We start from the raw sequence: 15,687 nt of genomic DNA, 5'->3' as shown, positions 1-15,687 counted from the left end.
TCCCTCTGGAAACAGCCAAAAAAAGGTAAATGAAAATATATTCTTTTATAAAGTACTTATTTCTACTACTGTTTTGAATTAGTTGGTATGAAGCTTTATAGTGCAAAGCCCTTATATGTATTCAGTGTATAGCATGTCAATGTGTACTTTGGTGTAAATGCACCATTATAGAGATATACCTGTAGGTTGTTATCCCAGTCAAAAATATCTTTACAGTGGAGGAACAAACATCAATAAATATGTGGTAAGAATATTAGGCACATTGTTAAATTATTCATTCTGCACAAATTTATTGACCTTACCGGGTGCACCACCCGGCATTTTTTGGTGACCATTCGGCTATTTTTGGGTGGTTACTGAAGCTTTTTCTGGCTTGAACACTGAAACCTGTTGGACTTCAAAACAGAGGCCAAAATTTTGGCATTAGGATATTCAGTATTGCCAAACTGTTTAGGTACCCCAATGCTCTTCTGTCAGTTCTAATACAATAAATTAAAAAAAGCTGAAATATCATCTACAATTATTACAGTATTTATACTGGAGAAACCACTGTGGATAATAAACTAGCATTTCTTCTAATACTGGTTGAAAAGGTGGACATAAGGGAGGTAAACTTATTAAGCTTTAATAGGGTAAAATGGGACTTTGACAAGAAGTTTCAGAATGTTGGTGTGAATTTTGGTGATAATGTGCATTTGTGAATTTATTTTTCTGCTCTGCTTTTACTGGTGATGCTGATATACGAGTTTTATTATCTACTGGCAAATACACATATAGCAAGAGAGAATACTGCTGACATTGTACTAGAGGAGGTACACGTAGGAGGCTAGCCGTATGACTGATGACTATACAGAAAAGAAAAGTAAGAAACCCTGCACAACTAAATTAACCACCCAGCAAAAAAACAATAACAAAGTAAGTGGACTTGTCAAGGTCACTAGGAGGTTTCAATTTGTAGTAAACAAACTACTGAGTATCATTAAAAATCACAATGCAGTTTGTTGAAGTTTAGGATCCCTAAAAACATTGTTGTTTGGAATGTTTGTCACAAATCCTTGTTAGGTAAACCCTGCTTATTATAAATCCTAAATGTGAGATATATTTCACATACCCTTATGGCCAATACCTTCCCCAACCTAGCTAAAGCCCACAAAGTGATGGATTTTTTTCTTCTTGGTCAGTTTTATTAGAAGATGTGACCTTTAACAGCTAATGGAGCTCATTAGTAACTGGTATTCACCCAAGAGTGTTGAGGAGGTACTGACATCCATTCAGAAGCATTTGCTGAAACACTAGTAAGTGGATACAGTGTGGTTTCGGTTCTCTTGAAACTTTTTCACAAAGGATCATGGGTCATCTGCTGATGTCAGCATGGAGTGCAGCAGCAGATCAGTTAACATGTAGCCTGTGATGTATGAACTCAGAAGTGCTCAGCCCTTAGCACTTTGGTTAAACCGCGGCAGCGGCAGCAGTATCTAGCGGTGAAACTATTGGTGTAATACAGCTTTTCTCAACTTTTTTAAACATAGAGGAACCCTTAAAATACCATTCAGGTCTTCAGGGAACCCCTGCTATATTTACTATATCCACAGCTCACAATATAATGGCCTTGGGTCAGTGGGAAGATTACCTCTTACATTGCTGGCCAGTGGTAAGAATGTCATCCTTACAGATAGCCAAATAGATCACTGGTTTCACCTAAATTGACCCGAGAGGCACAAATTGCTCATTGTTCACAGAACACCTTTCGAAAAAACCTTTGAAAGCACCTTAGGGTTCCATGGAACCCTGGTTGAGAAACGCTGATCTAATAGGTCCCTGATGTCTGCACTGCACATAGAGGTTTATTAGCCCTCCTGTGACAGATTAAAGTAAAAAAAAAAAAAAAAGTATAACAAAATAAATGAAAAACACACCTCTGCTGCCATGTACATGCACATATGAATGCAAACAATTAGATGCCCATGTAAAGGAAAACAAATATCATGCAACACATATTAGACCAGTGTTTATCAACTATGGTTCTGAACCCTGAGGTTCTTTCAGAGTTTGCTAAGGGTCCCCTGTGCAATGAGCAATGTGTACCTCGCAGGTCATTTTAACTGACACCATCATTTTGGCTATCTGTAAGGGTGACATTCCTAACAATGGTCAGCAACGCAGGAGGTATTCTCCAGATTGACCACAATATCAATGTACTGTAAGCTGTGGATATAGTAACTATTCCATGAAGACCTGAAAGTTATTTCAAGGGTTCCCCATGTTAAAAAGTTTGAGAAAGACTGTACTAGGTTTAGTAACACATTCTGCATTTATCACTATTATCTAACAGTGCTGGATTAATCAACAAGTTATAGGAAATGTATCACTTTTTACATGTCACCAGAAAATATTTTAAGGGGTTGCTTGTTTAGTTCACAATAATGTAAGAAGAGTATTTTATGTAAGAGTAGTAGTTTTATCCCACTTCCTGTAGCATCTCTTAGCTAAAAAAGGAGTAAAATCCCAATTGCGACACACTGACAAGGGGTTTTACATTTTCCCTACTCTCCCCAAAGAAAGTTTTGCTTGTAAAGAGAACAGATGCACTTTAAATCTGACAACACAAACAGAGAGGCCTGCTTTTCAAAGTTTCTGGCACTTCCTACATTTGCTAGGGATTCTCCCTCCTACTGCTACAGGAAAGGTTTTGCAGGCCTTTTGCACACAAAAGTACCAGCCAGCAGCCACTTCCAAACACTTCTACTCACAACAAGCCATAAGCTGTTTTCCAGAGCAGATAAATATCTGATCCGGTAATGGATTCCTATCAGTACATATGGTGTAAGCAGCTGGATGAAAAGTATTTTCTGATCAGGCAGTTATTTTACTGTTAAAAAAGGTTATGACTGTAGTGTAGCAATGGTAGAAAGTGTTAATAATTGCAGGCTCCTGCCAGGACCTTGGAATGCCAGCATCTCAATAAAAAGGAACTGCTTTACTCTGAAGCAGGGCAGGTGGTGATTTTGGCCATGTGTGGGTACACTTTATTTACAGGGCATGCAGTTCCTGACCAGTGCCCAGTCAGTAGGCTGTGTGAGAGGAAAGATAATAAGGGAGATGATAAAAGCTGAAAATAATTGGAACATTTTGAAAAAGAAAAAAAAAAGAAAAAGCCTGGAGGTTACTTTAAAATAAAAAAGACATTACAAAGAAAGCTGCAAAACAGTAGGTGGTTGCAAAATTCTGATAAAATTAGAAAGTTTTTTTTTTCCTAGTACATGACTTTTCAAAATTAAAATTTGGTGGTAGAAGTGCTAAAATCCTAAACTTGCTTCAAGTTTCCAAATGTGTATATAGCACAAATGTATGAAAATATAGAAAACATTTAGAAGTCAAAAAAGGTGGCCATTTTGGTAAAAAATCCGATGAGATCCAGTGTCACACAGAAGCAGGGGAAGTTTAGAAATCACAGCATGGGTGAAGCAGAAGCAAGGAATTGAAGGTTCTCAAGGCTTTGCTTTTTAAATGCTGTTACCACATTGGTTACTTAAGAGGAACACATTATCAAATCCAAAACACAAATCAACTAAAGAATGTCTGAAAACTAAGAAATAGCTTAGTGAGTTAGGTAGAATCTGGTATTTCCTTCGTTCAGTCTTAGAATTGTTGCCCCCTTAATAGAGAACACAACTTGTTGAGAGAGAAGGATAGAAGGGGGTTTTAGGCAGATGAATGAGTTTGTCAAAAAGTGATCAGGTGGTCATATAGTTGTAGTGTAATTTGAACACAGCATAATCGTAATAATAAATCAAGCTGATACAGCAAGTAGCTAGAACAAGTGGTAATTACATATATTTTGTTAAAAAATAGTGATCATTTAGTATCAATTAACAAATACTATGTGACCAGGATTTATGGTCTTACTAAACATATTTATTCCTAGTTTAAACTGTAAATCAGGTAAAGGAGGTCTCTAATTACGAGATTAATAAAATGTTGTAGGGGATTTCAGAAGGACAGTTTATGGCGAGAAACCCGCACACATGTTGTAACTCAGGAAATAGACTAAGGGTCTGACTACACAAAAATCTGACTATATATTACGAGTTTCTACAAATTTCCCATCCAAATGAATTATCTTTGTGGTGTTCTTGTGTTTTTTTTTTCTTTGCTTTTACTTATCTGTGGAAATTTGTTCCTTGCATCCTTAAAAGTACAGCTTTTGTTGCAAATACATAAAATTCAGAGCTGTCTATCACAGTACTTATCCACCACTAAATTTGGTCAGCCTTCCAGATTTAGGTATAACCAGGATCCAACCACTTTCCCATGAGGTTGTAATTGACCCACCCCCTGGAAAAACATCATACATAGTATGGACTAATATTACCAGTTGATCAAGCAATTAAACACACATTTTTTCTTGCATAAAACACACAAAACAAGTTTATGCTGGCCATATTTATAATATATGGGCCTTTAATTGCTTCATGCAACAGATATAGTGTTTATGAGCTAAGAAAGCAAACCCATACTGAGCCATTGATGACCTGGTTTTACTAAATACTGCTTGCCTGGTTTCATCAGTGACCCAGAATAATTATGCCTTTGTCTCATGCATCACTAGTCTAAAGTGAATACGTAGCTCACTAAATGTATATAGTGAAATGTAGGGAATTTTCCTACATAGCGCACATTTTCTTGGAGTTGTAATTGTAAATTCAACCTTCTTTGTATGTCAAGTATTACAACAAAATCAATGAAGATCATGGGATGAACCCCAGTGTGCCAAGTTAATACTAATGCTTTTCATGAAAAGTATATAATTTGTCACATAGTTGCCATTTGTAAACTACAAATTATAAAATAATGTCCAAATATGGACCAAACACTAACACACTTTGCATGGTTTATTTATTAAAGTGGATTTAAACTGTAAAAATATTTTCTGCCTCAAAAAAAATAACAAAGACTGAAGCCAGGCAGACCGATGCAGTATTATTAGCAAACATTTACGTCAAAGCTATACCAAAAAAATCAGGTCTCACAGCACTCCTGCTCTGTGTTCCTAGCTGTGCTGATGTAAGAGTCTTTAGGGTTTCTGAATAAAATACTGACACTTCAAGTAAGCCTGTCAGTGCATTGGGCTGGCAGGGTCACTTTAGGGACTCCAAAATGCAGGGCTGCAAGTCATGTGACTGAATATGTTGACTTCAAGTCACATTAACCAGGAAAGTGGCAAAATAGACAATGACTGTTATGGTCCTATATTAAAAGAATATATGTAAGTACAACAAAAATGTCATAAAGCCCAGTTTACTGGTCCTTAGAGGAAAATATCATTTGATCTTTCCAGAAATGAACTGCCTTTTGGCCAAGCATGACAGTCAGGCAACTAGGCAACTAGCATGATAGATTTAGTTTATTAGCTTGTACCTATGTGAAACAAATTAGGAAAGATCCATTCTGGATTTTGGGAACCATTCCATTCTGTAATTTTTGTTTTAAAAAGCAGATCATTAACATGTGACATCACTACTTCAGCTGTGATTTTCATCTTAGCATTTGGGTTCTCCAACATTGTTCACTAATTCCCTCTGCCAGATGGCATTCTTATTTCCTGAGTAACCCTTAAATTGAACCTTTGAAAACATGAGATGCTTTGCTCCCTAGTGATGTGAAATTGTTAAAAAGGCAGGTTAAAAAGTACAGAGCTATGTGCCTGGATGCTGAAAATTGCCTTAAGAACTTTGAAACTAACTGCAATGTTACAGAGGACCTGTGCTAAAAAAAGTATCACTAGAAAATAGAAAAAGCAAGAACTAGTTGCCAATATTTCTGAAGCTGAGATTTTCCTAATTACTGACGTAATACGCTTTGTTCTGCATTGTGTCTCTGTGTGGGGGCAATCTTGGTATAGAAACAGGGCTTTGCTTCCTCCCGTCATACCCTTCTGATAACTGACTGGATTATGAACAAGAGTTCAGGACCAACTCCAGCAGAGAATTCTCTCCAGTATGCGGTTACATAAGTGGCATAAGAGGCAGCATTGTCTTACATGATCTGCTAAATGTCTACGCAACAAGAGTACCTAGGTACAGGTCATTTATCAATATGTACTCTAAAAAAAAATACCAAAAAAATAATAACTTTGGGCCTCATTGGTTGTAACACTGTGCCTCCTAGGAGGCCTGGGATACTGCAAGAATACACTGTTCCACTGTCCAAAAAAAAATTCTCACATGGTCTCCAGCAGCCGTGTGGCACACGGAGTTTTCAACAAAAATAGGGAAATACTCATTTTCAAGCCCTTTTGCAACAAAAATGTCTTATTTGAGATTCCCTCTTTTTGTTTTTTGTCCCCACTGGTAACAATGGTCACTAGGACAATTAGAGAGACCTCCCCTTTATAGAACACAAACAATAATATTCTAACAGAGGTTCAAACCTCTAAGAATCCAGAATAAGGATTTAAACATAAATTTAACATATTATAATATGTTAAGTGGAAGGTCCTTTTTTAGCAGACCCGTTCCCTTTAAAACGAATAGCTTAAAATTAAGTTAATCCTGGTAGCTCAGAATCCTGTAAGCCTTTTGCAAAAATGTATTATGGAGGAAATGTTCCAGAAGGTACATTGACATTGACCTGTGCAACTGAGATGTGTCAGACGTTGAGGTAACATTTTTCTTTTTTCAAGGTGAACCAATTTTTGTGTCACATGTATCAAGCAGAAGTTTTGAAAGCATTGCAGACTGTCTGTACTTTTTTTCTTTATGACTAGGAAAGGTGAACTGTTTGTTTACAATTAGCTTCTAAAAGTAATTTGTGTAGGCTGGGGGCTCACAAAAAAAGCTGACCTTTGGTTTGACACTACAGCTCCACATTATAGAGAAATAATAGAATAGAACAAGCATTCATACTGCACTTGCACTGCACATGATGTACCATTAATAGATGCAGCAATGAAGTTGTAAGCTACAAACTAGGAAAGGAAATGCCTTCAAGGTTGTCAGTAGTGGTGACCTTACTCTTGTATAACATTAGTCTGCAGCACTGTGTTTGTGTTGCAGGAGGTGGGTAAGGGCTGCATTATGTACAGTATGACACTATGGAAGTTTTTTCCAGGGTTTGAGTCATGTGATCTTGCGGTGGAAGGGGTGGAGGGGCTGTCAGGGGATCTGTCTGTCCAGCCCACTGTCTCCTGTTTTTTATGAATGACGTCATTGGGAATCCCCTCCCCTCTGTGCACTCCCAGCATCTCCTCCTCTAACCTGGCACTCTGGGGCCAGTTTAGGGGGATTTCTCAATGTTGTTCTTTTATTTTGCTCCCTCTTTATAAATGTCAGAGCACATATAATTCACATGGGCAGTAAGATCTACAGCAGCACTTGTCATTTCAGAAACAAAACAGAAGCAGGTGTAAATGTGACCATTGTCTGACAAAGGCTTTGCTGACTGGCTGCCACTTTTATATTAACCAATTTCGTGCCAGGAAGCTTTTTTCATATTTGTAGATCTGATGTGGTAAGTTGTACGATTTATTACTTGAATATGGCAGATCAAATAAAACATATACCAACCTTACTATGGGGATGATTTATTAGTAGTACAGGTTTGCTTGGCATTTACAGTGCACTCCTGTGAATGAGCCTGCAATACATAAGGTGAGGACAAGTGAAAAATTAACCAATCCAAGGAGAATAACAATAAAATAAAAGCAAGGTCTTTTTGCTGTAAGGCGTTTCATACCCAAAAATGAAATAGTTTAGTTTTTTCTTTTTTTTTTGCCTTGCAGATGGTTGAAGCCAGTACAACAAAGGTAAAACTCACAAAGTGAACATGATATAATTATTTAATAAATCAAACAAATAAGATTTGAAAAAAATCTAAATGTACTTTTTTTATTATTATGAATAGTGCGTTTTAAATCAAGAAAGGTTTATCTATTATTTATTTATATAGCAATAAATAAACCATGTGTTGCTGTGTTGCACTCCATATTTATATTTGCGCTCTTCAAAATAAATAGGTTGGCTTAATTCAAATGCATTTATTAGTATTTTTATCCAGTATTTATATAGCACCGACATATTACACAGCATTATACAAAGTCCAAAGTCTGTCACTAGCTGTCCCTCAACGAGGCTCACAATGTATTGTCCCTGCCATAGTCATATTTCTTTAATACAGTTTAAGGTCAGTTTTGGGGGGAAGCAAATTAGCCTAACTAGTGTTTTTTGCAATGTGGGAGGAAACCAGAGTGCCGGGGTAAACAGACATAAACACAGGGAGAACCTGCAAACTCCATCCAGATTTGTGCTCTGTGCTTTCACCCTGCTAGTTACTACCTGCAGTGTTTTCAAGAATCCAAAAAAAGTTTTTTCAAAGAAAAAAAGGTCCTTAAAAAATTTGTCCAAAAAGTCCTAAATAAAATGTGTACAAATAAAAAGTCCTGGCTGCCATTTTGCCCCATCTTTGCCATACAGGGCAGGTATGGTAGTGGACAGGTAGAGAGTAGACAGATCATGTGACCTGACTAGAAAAACAGACCCAAAGCACACAGTGAAGACAACACAGGAGTGGCCAGTGTTCCCCTCAGACATTATTTTCAGTTTGGTAGGAGGAAACTATAGCCAAGTGGTCAAAAGGTGGGCTGGGCATCGGAGGACAAATTTAGTCTTCCGAGCTGCGAGACCTGAATGTGGCTGTCCACCAATAGTCCCCATCCATCCTCACTATGATTGAGAGGATTTGCAAAGAAAAGATGGCAGAAAATCTCCCAGTCCAGACGACCAAGCTTTTGCATCATACCTAAAAGGACTCGAGGAGTACAAAGTTAAGAATGACTTATCTAAATGTGATATTTTCAAAATTGTCTCAATTTCTGGTTTCTCTTTGTCATTATGGGGAGTGTAGATTAATGGGAAACAATTTAAATGATTGCAGCATCAGGCTGCAACATAAAGTCAAGGGGGCTGAAGACAACTGTATGCATTTTAACTCTTTGTTTTGAAAATGTTCTTTATGATTATTTCTGAGAATTGAAAGCTCAAACGAGTAATTAGTGAATTAGTAATTACAAGCTTAGTGAATTGAAAATTAGGAATGCACTAAAAATTTCCATAGTAATGGAGCCCCTGAACCGTCTGTATTCTTGCAGGTGAGGTGGGGGGTGCAGACTGAGTAGGGTAGCATCTTTTTTCCCTCATTCTTACCAAGAGAAAGACCTCTGGGTTCACTCAGCAGTAATAGAAGGTTTGTGATGATGGATATAATAGAAGGTACAAAGCACAAATATCCAAGATCAGAATCTTAACAAAATGACTACTTATTTTTTTAATGCTCTGAGTAACAATTAAGTGGTCCAATTACAAGACATTTTGCAGCGCAAATGGAAATGCACATGCTTGTGTAATTAGGAATGATGTACATGTTATCTGCTGTTTTTTCCAGTTGCTAGGAAATCTTAAGGATGAGCAGCTGGTTTGCAGGAGCTTTTCTCTCCAAGATTATGACCTGAGTGATGAACACTGTTCCTCATATTAAGACAACTTCCAACTGGATTCTGGAAAAATGTTATCCACCAGACCACATTTCCCTAATGAAGAAAACACATAAATGCTGCCTTTCCATCAGGCACAGAAAACTACTGCCAAAGCAACACCTGGGCCAGCAAAAACACCAATACAGCTATACTTGTTAATGTAATCTTAGAAATCAAATACAAAAAATACATTCATAAGTAAGTACTTCTTCTGGGCCAAGCTTTAGTTCGGTAAAATTTAAACTATCCACCTGGCACTGGGAAGGTAGTTTGTGACCACACACATTAAAGTCCGTCTGTACAAAAGTTGTGGAATCCTCATAAGATTTACCAAAACCACATGGCATCAAAACCTACCTAACAATGCTTTCAATCTGTATCCATTTAGACAGGTACTTGCAATAGATTGGTAGATTTGAAAGATTGTAAAAATGTAGCCAATATCAGGTAAGTAATAAATCTTACATGTCACTTTTACCAGCCAACAGATGAAGTCCTTTGTCATTATTCACATTTGTATTCCTCTAATCCTAACTAGTCTGCTAATGAAAGCTGTTCACAGAGCTCAATATCTCAATCTCACATTACACACAACCATATGCAGTAAAATGAGTCCCAGGGTTGAACTGCTCTGTATGACTCCATATAGACTTTTAATCAGAGAATAGCTATATATATATATATATATATATATATATATATATATATATATATATATATATGCTATGCACTCTGCCTTATGAAAACCCATAATGCTCTATAGCAGTATCATTTCCTGACCCTGTATTACCTGTATACTTGTAAACTAGAGATCTTGTATATTATCTTTATTTCTTATATTTATCTATCTATATAAAGAGCTAAACAGATTCAAAATGAAAGAAGGTCAGTTTTGGAGATTATGTTTGTCTTTTTTACTATACATACTTATATAGTAAAAAAGACAAAAAATAATCTCCAAAACTGACCTTTATTGATTTTGAAACTGTTTTTAAAAGAATGTGTCAAACACAAGCTAAACTGTTTAATCTAACAAAAGAGCATCATTCTCCATCCTCTCTGCAGGACAGGGGATTTAAAAGCCTTTCTAAGCAATAATCAAATGATGTGAACTACTGAGTGAAACCCTCACAAAGGTCTTGGGAAGCTGACATAATTTGTGCTGAAGATGAATACATTACACTTTACTGCTTCAGATCCTTCCTCTCTTGGAGGTATCCAACATTTAAACAGTGCTTGCAAAATTTTAAAGTTGACTTGGTTACCTGAGCAAACAAATTAATGCAAATCTATAGATTACAGAAGACAGCACCACCAGCCTCTATTTTCTTTACATTTTTAAGTTTTGTTAGTGTATAAGAACAAAATCTAAATTAGCTTCTTTGGTCATTGGCCATGGTTTGCCTTCACCCAGAACTCCCTGCTGGTACATTATTGTTATGGGTAACCTCAGTCACCTATCCTTGGGCACATTGGGACTTGACAGCTTAAAGACAGCATCCACAATATCTGATTGTTATTTTCAGGTTATATTGCCTATATAATACCGGTAATAAAGCTCACAGTAGACATTCAGAAGAAGAATGTCCCCTGTGTGCAGAGGATAATATAGCACCATAGAACTAAACATTACAGTGAAAGTTGCAAATTACAATTTTACATTTTTTTTCTAAAGAAAGGTATCTGAAAAACACTTCCTGACCTATACAGCTGTAAAATAGCTACAAGAGGATGGCATGCAGCCTTTAAACCAGCTTGACTTGCCTGCTGTTAGAATATTGTGCATTATATTTTATGGTGAATGTAACTAGGAAAAGACTAAACGGGGTGGGAACACCTAGCTCTTCATGGTGGGCAGTAACAGAGCAAAAACCTAAGGTAGGAGATCGTAATATTGGAGTCTCCAAATTCAATAAAATTGCCACCTATAACTGGGTGGAAACTTTAACACTTAAACATTTATTAAACTCTGCAAATGTTGTACATAGATACCTGCCACTTAAACAAGCCTACATAAATCAGAAATTCTGATCTGCATACTTGACCAGTTGCATAGTAATGTAATGTAGTAGTAATGTCAGCACCATAGCCATGAAACTAGCATTTTTAGAAAGAAAAATCAGCAATTGCAGCCTATTTCTAGATCAAAACATTTTTCAACACAAGAACATGGCACTCTACTCTGAATGCCAACATGTCAACATTGTTCACAATTTCATATGGTCATAAGAAGCTATATTATAGTCTTTTGTGTAAAATTACAAATCCACTTACAAACTGTTACTAAAATATATTATATTTCAGAAATGCAACTCCAATGAATTACAAAGAAATAAACCTCACCAATAAATTCTAAAACTAAATAAATACAAAAGGCATCAACTCTAAAATACTTATTGTACATTCATACAGCCTTCTGATCTCCCCAGAAGACCCCAAACCAAGTGTAGAAATTTCACATGATTGACAAAGACATTAGAGCATTGAGTCATATCATTCCTAATATACTCATCAATGGTCTCTAAGGCCACCCAACACCAAACAGGGTGCGGAAAGGACGGCCAACCACATTCTATTCAGTTACTGACAAGTTTTATCTAAGTAAAAGGTGATGGGAATGTTTCAGTTTTTATGATGCAGTTATAAGGGAGAACCAACACATAGAACCATATTCTCCACTCCATTTTACCATAATGCAAAGCCATAATAATGGAAGTCATAGCTGATCTCCTCAGATACTAACATTCATCTACCCAAATAGTTGGACTTTAGAGGGTTTGTCACTAAAGAAAAAAATGCTGTGCACCCTGTAATAGAAGGGTTTCAAATTTGCATTTGGCCCATTCCATGCACACACCTAAGGGATGGGTTTTCATGCACTGAGACACACCGTGTATAGCACAACTAACCCCTCACATTTCTATACCTTGGGTAGGTAATCTCTGCACTAATAGATTACTGCATTAATTGCAAAGTCTGTCTTTATATAAAAACTCTGTTTACATTATAGGAGCCACTTTTTGCTGGAGCTGTATGTTTCTTTTACATGACATGACCGCTTAGTTTTCACTGTATTTCCCGACATGCTAGGTGTCTTCAGAAAGAACACGAAGCATTGTGATCTCTATCTATCAGCAGACAGGGCAGTATTGCTGCCCATTGTGCACCACCAGGCTGCATGTCCCCCCATGCTAATTAAACATGTGAGGTGCATGATTCCAACATACATCACACACATGATGTTAGTGTCACGATGCCAGCGTATTCATTCTGAACAGGTTTCCACCATACTAGTATAGACACAAAGCACCCTTTCTTCCTTACCATACATCACAGGGCTCATAACAACAGGGGAATTTCTCTGCCTTATAGAATATATTTAGTCAGGTACTTTCTTCTAGTTTTAAATAGAGCATGGAAGGTCTAAAACTTCTGCCAGGGTGTGTCTGCTATTTAGGACTCCATTTGAGAAATTTCCTCTCAAATCCTGTCAAAAAGACCACCTCATAGCAAACAGGAAGTGATGAAAAGACTGGAATGGTGGCACAGACAGGGATCGGACAGGAGCCATGTACATAAAACCACCAAAGCTTTGTTTGTGTTGCTGTTGGAAACTTTATTTTCTTTCACCTTGAGGGAAAAATCTCCCCTACAGAGCTCTGCATAACAGGAAATGTGACAGAAGTCATTCCAGTGTCATGGCGTCATATAGACCACGACAACAAACATCTTCATCAGACCCCAGCAACACAAACATGGGGAATGGTTACACCTCTGACAGGATTATATTGTTTCTATGTCATGGTGTGGTACAGCGCATTGTAGTAATGTGTAAATACAGAAACACAAAGGTGCATGCTTGGTGTGGTAATATGTGTGTTATACAAAGGTCTGTGACACACAAACACATGCATGGTGTACTGTATATTGTGGTATTATGTGTGTTACACTAACACAAAGGTCTGTGACACAATAATGCATGCATGGTGTACTGTACATTGTGATATTATGTGGGTTACAATAACACAAAAGTCTGTGACACAATAACGCATGCATGGTGTACTGTAAATTGTGATATTATGTGTGTTACAATAACACAAAAGTCTGTGACACAATAACGCATGCATGGTGTACTGTACATTGTGATAATATGTGTGTTACACTAACACAATGGTCTGCGACACACTAACACATGTATGGTGTACTGTACATTATCATATTATGTGTGTTACAATACCACAAAGGTCTGTGACACACTAATACATGCATGGTGTACTGTACATTGCAGTACCACAACATTACTCATTTCTCCTTGTGTCTGTAACACCACAGAAAACTATTGTGCACACCCCGGACAGGTGGAGTACACAACCCCCAGACACAGGTGCCTATCATGGCTCCGACTAATACATGTTTTATTCCCCGTGCTGTTTATTAGGAAAGCCCTGCAGAGAAGTGACGCAGTTGTCGTATGAGCAGTGTGACGCAATCCTGTGTACGCTGCAATGTCACACACAAAGGGAAGCTGACACAACGTGCTCTGTGTGCCGTCACTGCAGAAAAGCCCACACTGCTGACGTACGTCGGAAATCCCTTGCCGGCCGCTGGGCCCTCCCAGCACTGCCGCACATCCTGATTAGGGCAGCCGGAGATCCCGGAGGTTCCTCAGTGAGCGCACAGCCCGCCCTGTCACTGCTCCGGGACACACGGGGCTCACACCGAGCTTTGTCTGCTCACTACTATACAGCCCGCTCTACTCACCACAACTCACATGGACGACCCTGACAGGGAGAAGCCGCCGGCTCCCTCCCCCCGTGCTGGAAAGTTGGTTTTGTCCGGCTTAGCGGGCAGGAAATGAAGTCTCATAGAAGTTTAATAAATGTGACTTTTTCCTGTCTGACAGTGCACGACCCTGCCTGGGGCTAGTCATTACGTAGTGGCTTTTCCATTGCTGTGTTTTTTTAGAGGAGGGTTCCCTGGCCTCTCATACAGGGAGGAGCTGGGGGCTGGCTCTGCTCTGACAGGAATTCCTCCATGTGGAGGGGACACAGAAAGGGACAGGGAGGGCTGGCAGCAGCTGCCCCATCATGGAGCAATGCTCCCACAGCTCATGTCTAAGCCCAATGGCAGAGAAATAATTGTAGATATAGCCGGATTATCCTGCATATGGATGAATCTGCAGGGAAACCTGAGAGATGACAATTCACAACTTTATTATTGGCTTGTACATCAATGAAACACCCATTTGCCCCAAAACATATCTGAATATTGAGCTTACCCACTGAACTCCACAACCTGTCATTCCATTATTAGCCAGCATTTATATAGTGCTGACATATTACACAGCGCTGTACAAAGTCCATAGTCATGTCCCTCAAAGGAGCTCACAATCTCCCCACCATAGTCATATGGTAATGTCTTTATGTATGTATATCTTTAATACAGTCTAAGGTCAATTTTGGGGTGAAGCTAATACCCAAACTGCATGTTTTTGGGAGGAAACTGGAGTACCTAGGGGAATTCCAGGCAGACACAGGGAAAACCTGCAAACTCCATGCAGTTTATGTCCTGGCCACGATTCAAACCCGGGACTTAGCGCTGCAAAGGCTGTAGTGCTAACCACTGAGCCACCGTGCGTATTTATATATGGGTGATCTGACGTAACACTGCGCCTGAGTGAGAATGCAATCCAAGATAAAAGGTCTGATTTTAAAGCTGACCTAAACTAAATGTTTTACTTTACATAAATTGGTAGACAGCGCTTTAATATAAAGTAAACATATTCTTTTTTTTTTTTTTACTGCAACACCCTTTTCTTAAAAAAGAAAAAAAGTGAACCCCCTCCCATGCTTTCTTAGTCACTGCAGCAATAGGATCTCAGAGCCCCTGGGATATCTATACGAGATCCAGCATGTGCAGAGGGGGCATTTTCCTACATTGAGGGGAAATAGATGCCAATCTCACCTATGCGCAGTGAGATTGGCACTCTTTTTTCCCCTTTACAGCAGGCTACGCCACCAGATCTTATACCTGCACAGTGTGAGATCAGGTGACAGCCAGAGGAAGGTTGAAGATGGCAGGGCCCAGCAGGACAAAGGAGATTTCCAAGACAGGGGGGGGGACCCGATTGAGGACTTCTCAGCGCAATCAAGGGATCT

At 38.4% G+C, this 15,687-nt stretch overlaps 1 protein-coding gene across 3 annotated transcripts in view; it reads right to left on the bottom strand.

The window, feature by feature from the left end:
• Positions 1-14,410, bottom strand: part of HIVEP1 (HIVEP zinc finger 1) — a 107,800-nt gene extending 93,390 nt beyond the window's left edge. For 2 of the 3 annotated variants that reach the window (XM_072411695.1, XM_072411694.1), the window contains exons 1-2: positions 14,291-14,410; positions 7,566-7,635 (exon numbers count right to left, since the gene is read on the bottom strand). The gene's annotated coding sequence lies outside the window, so the exon portion shown is untranslated. The remainder of the gene's footprint in view (positions 1-7,565; positions 7,636-14,290) is intronic. The other variant, XM_072411697.1, reaches the window with a different exon arrangement.
• Positions 14,411-15,687: the final 1,277 nt, after the last annotated feature.

This window comes from Pyxicephalus adspersus, chromosome 5 (assembly GCF_032062135.1).
Source record: "Pyxicephalus adspersus chromosome 5, UCB_Pads_2.0, whole genome shotgun sequence".
NCBI lineage: Eukaryota > Metazoa > Chordata > Amphibia > Anura > Pyxicephalidae > Pyxicephalus > Pyxicephalus adspersus.
Note: the sequence above shows the minus strand (reverse complement) of the source record. Positions and strands in the feature narration are given on the sequence as shown.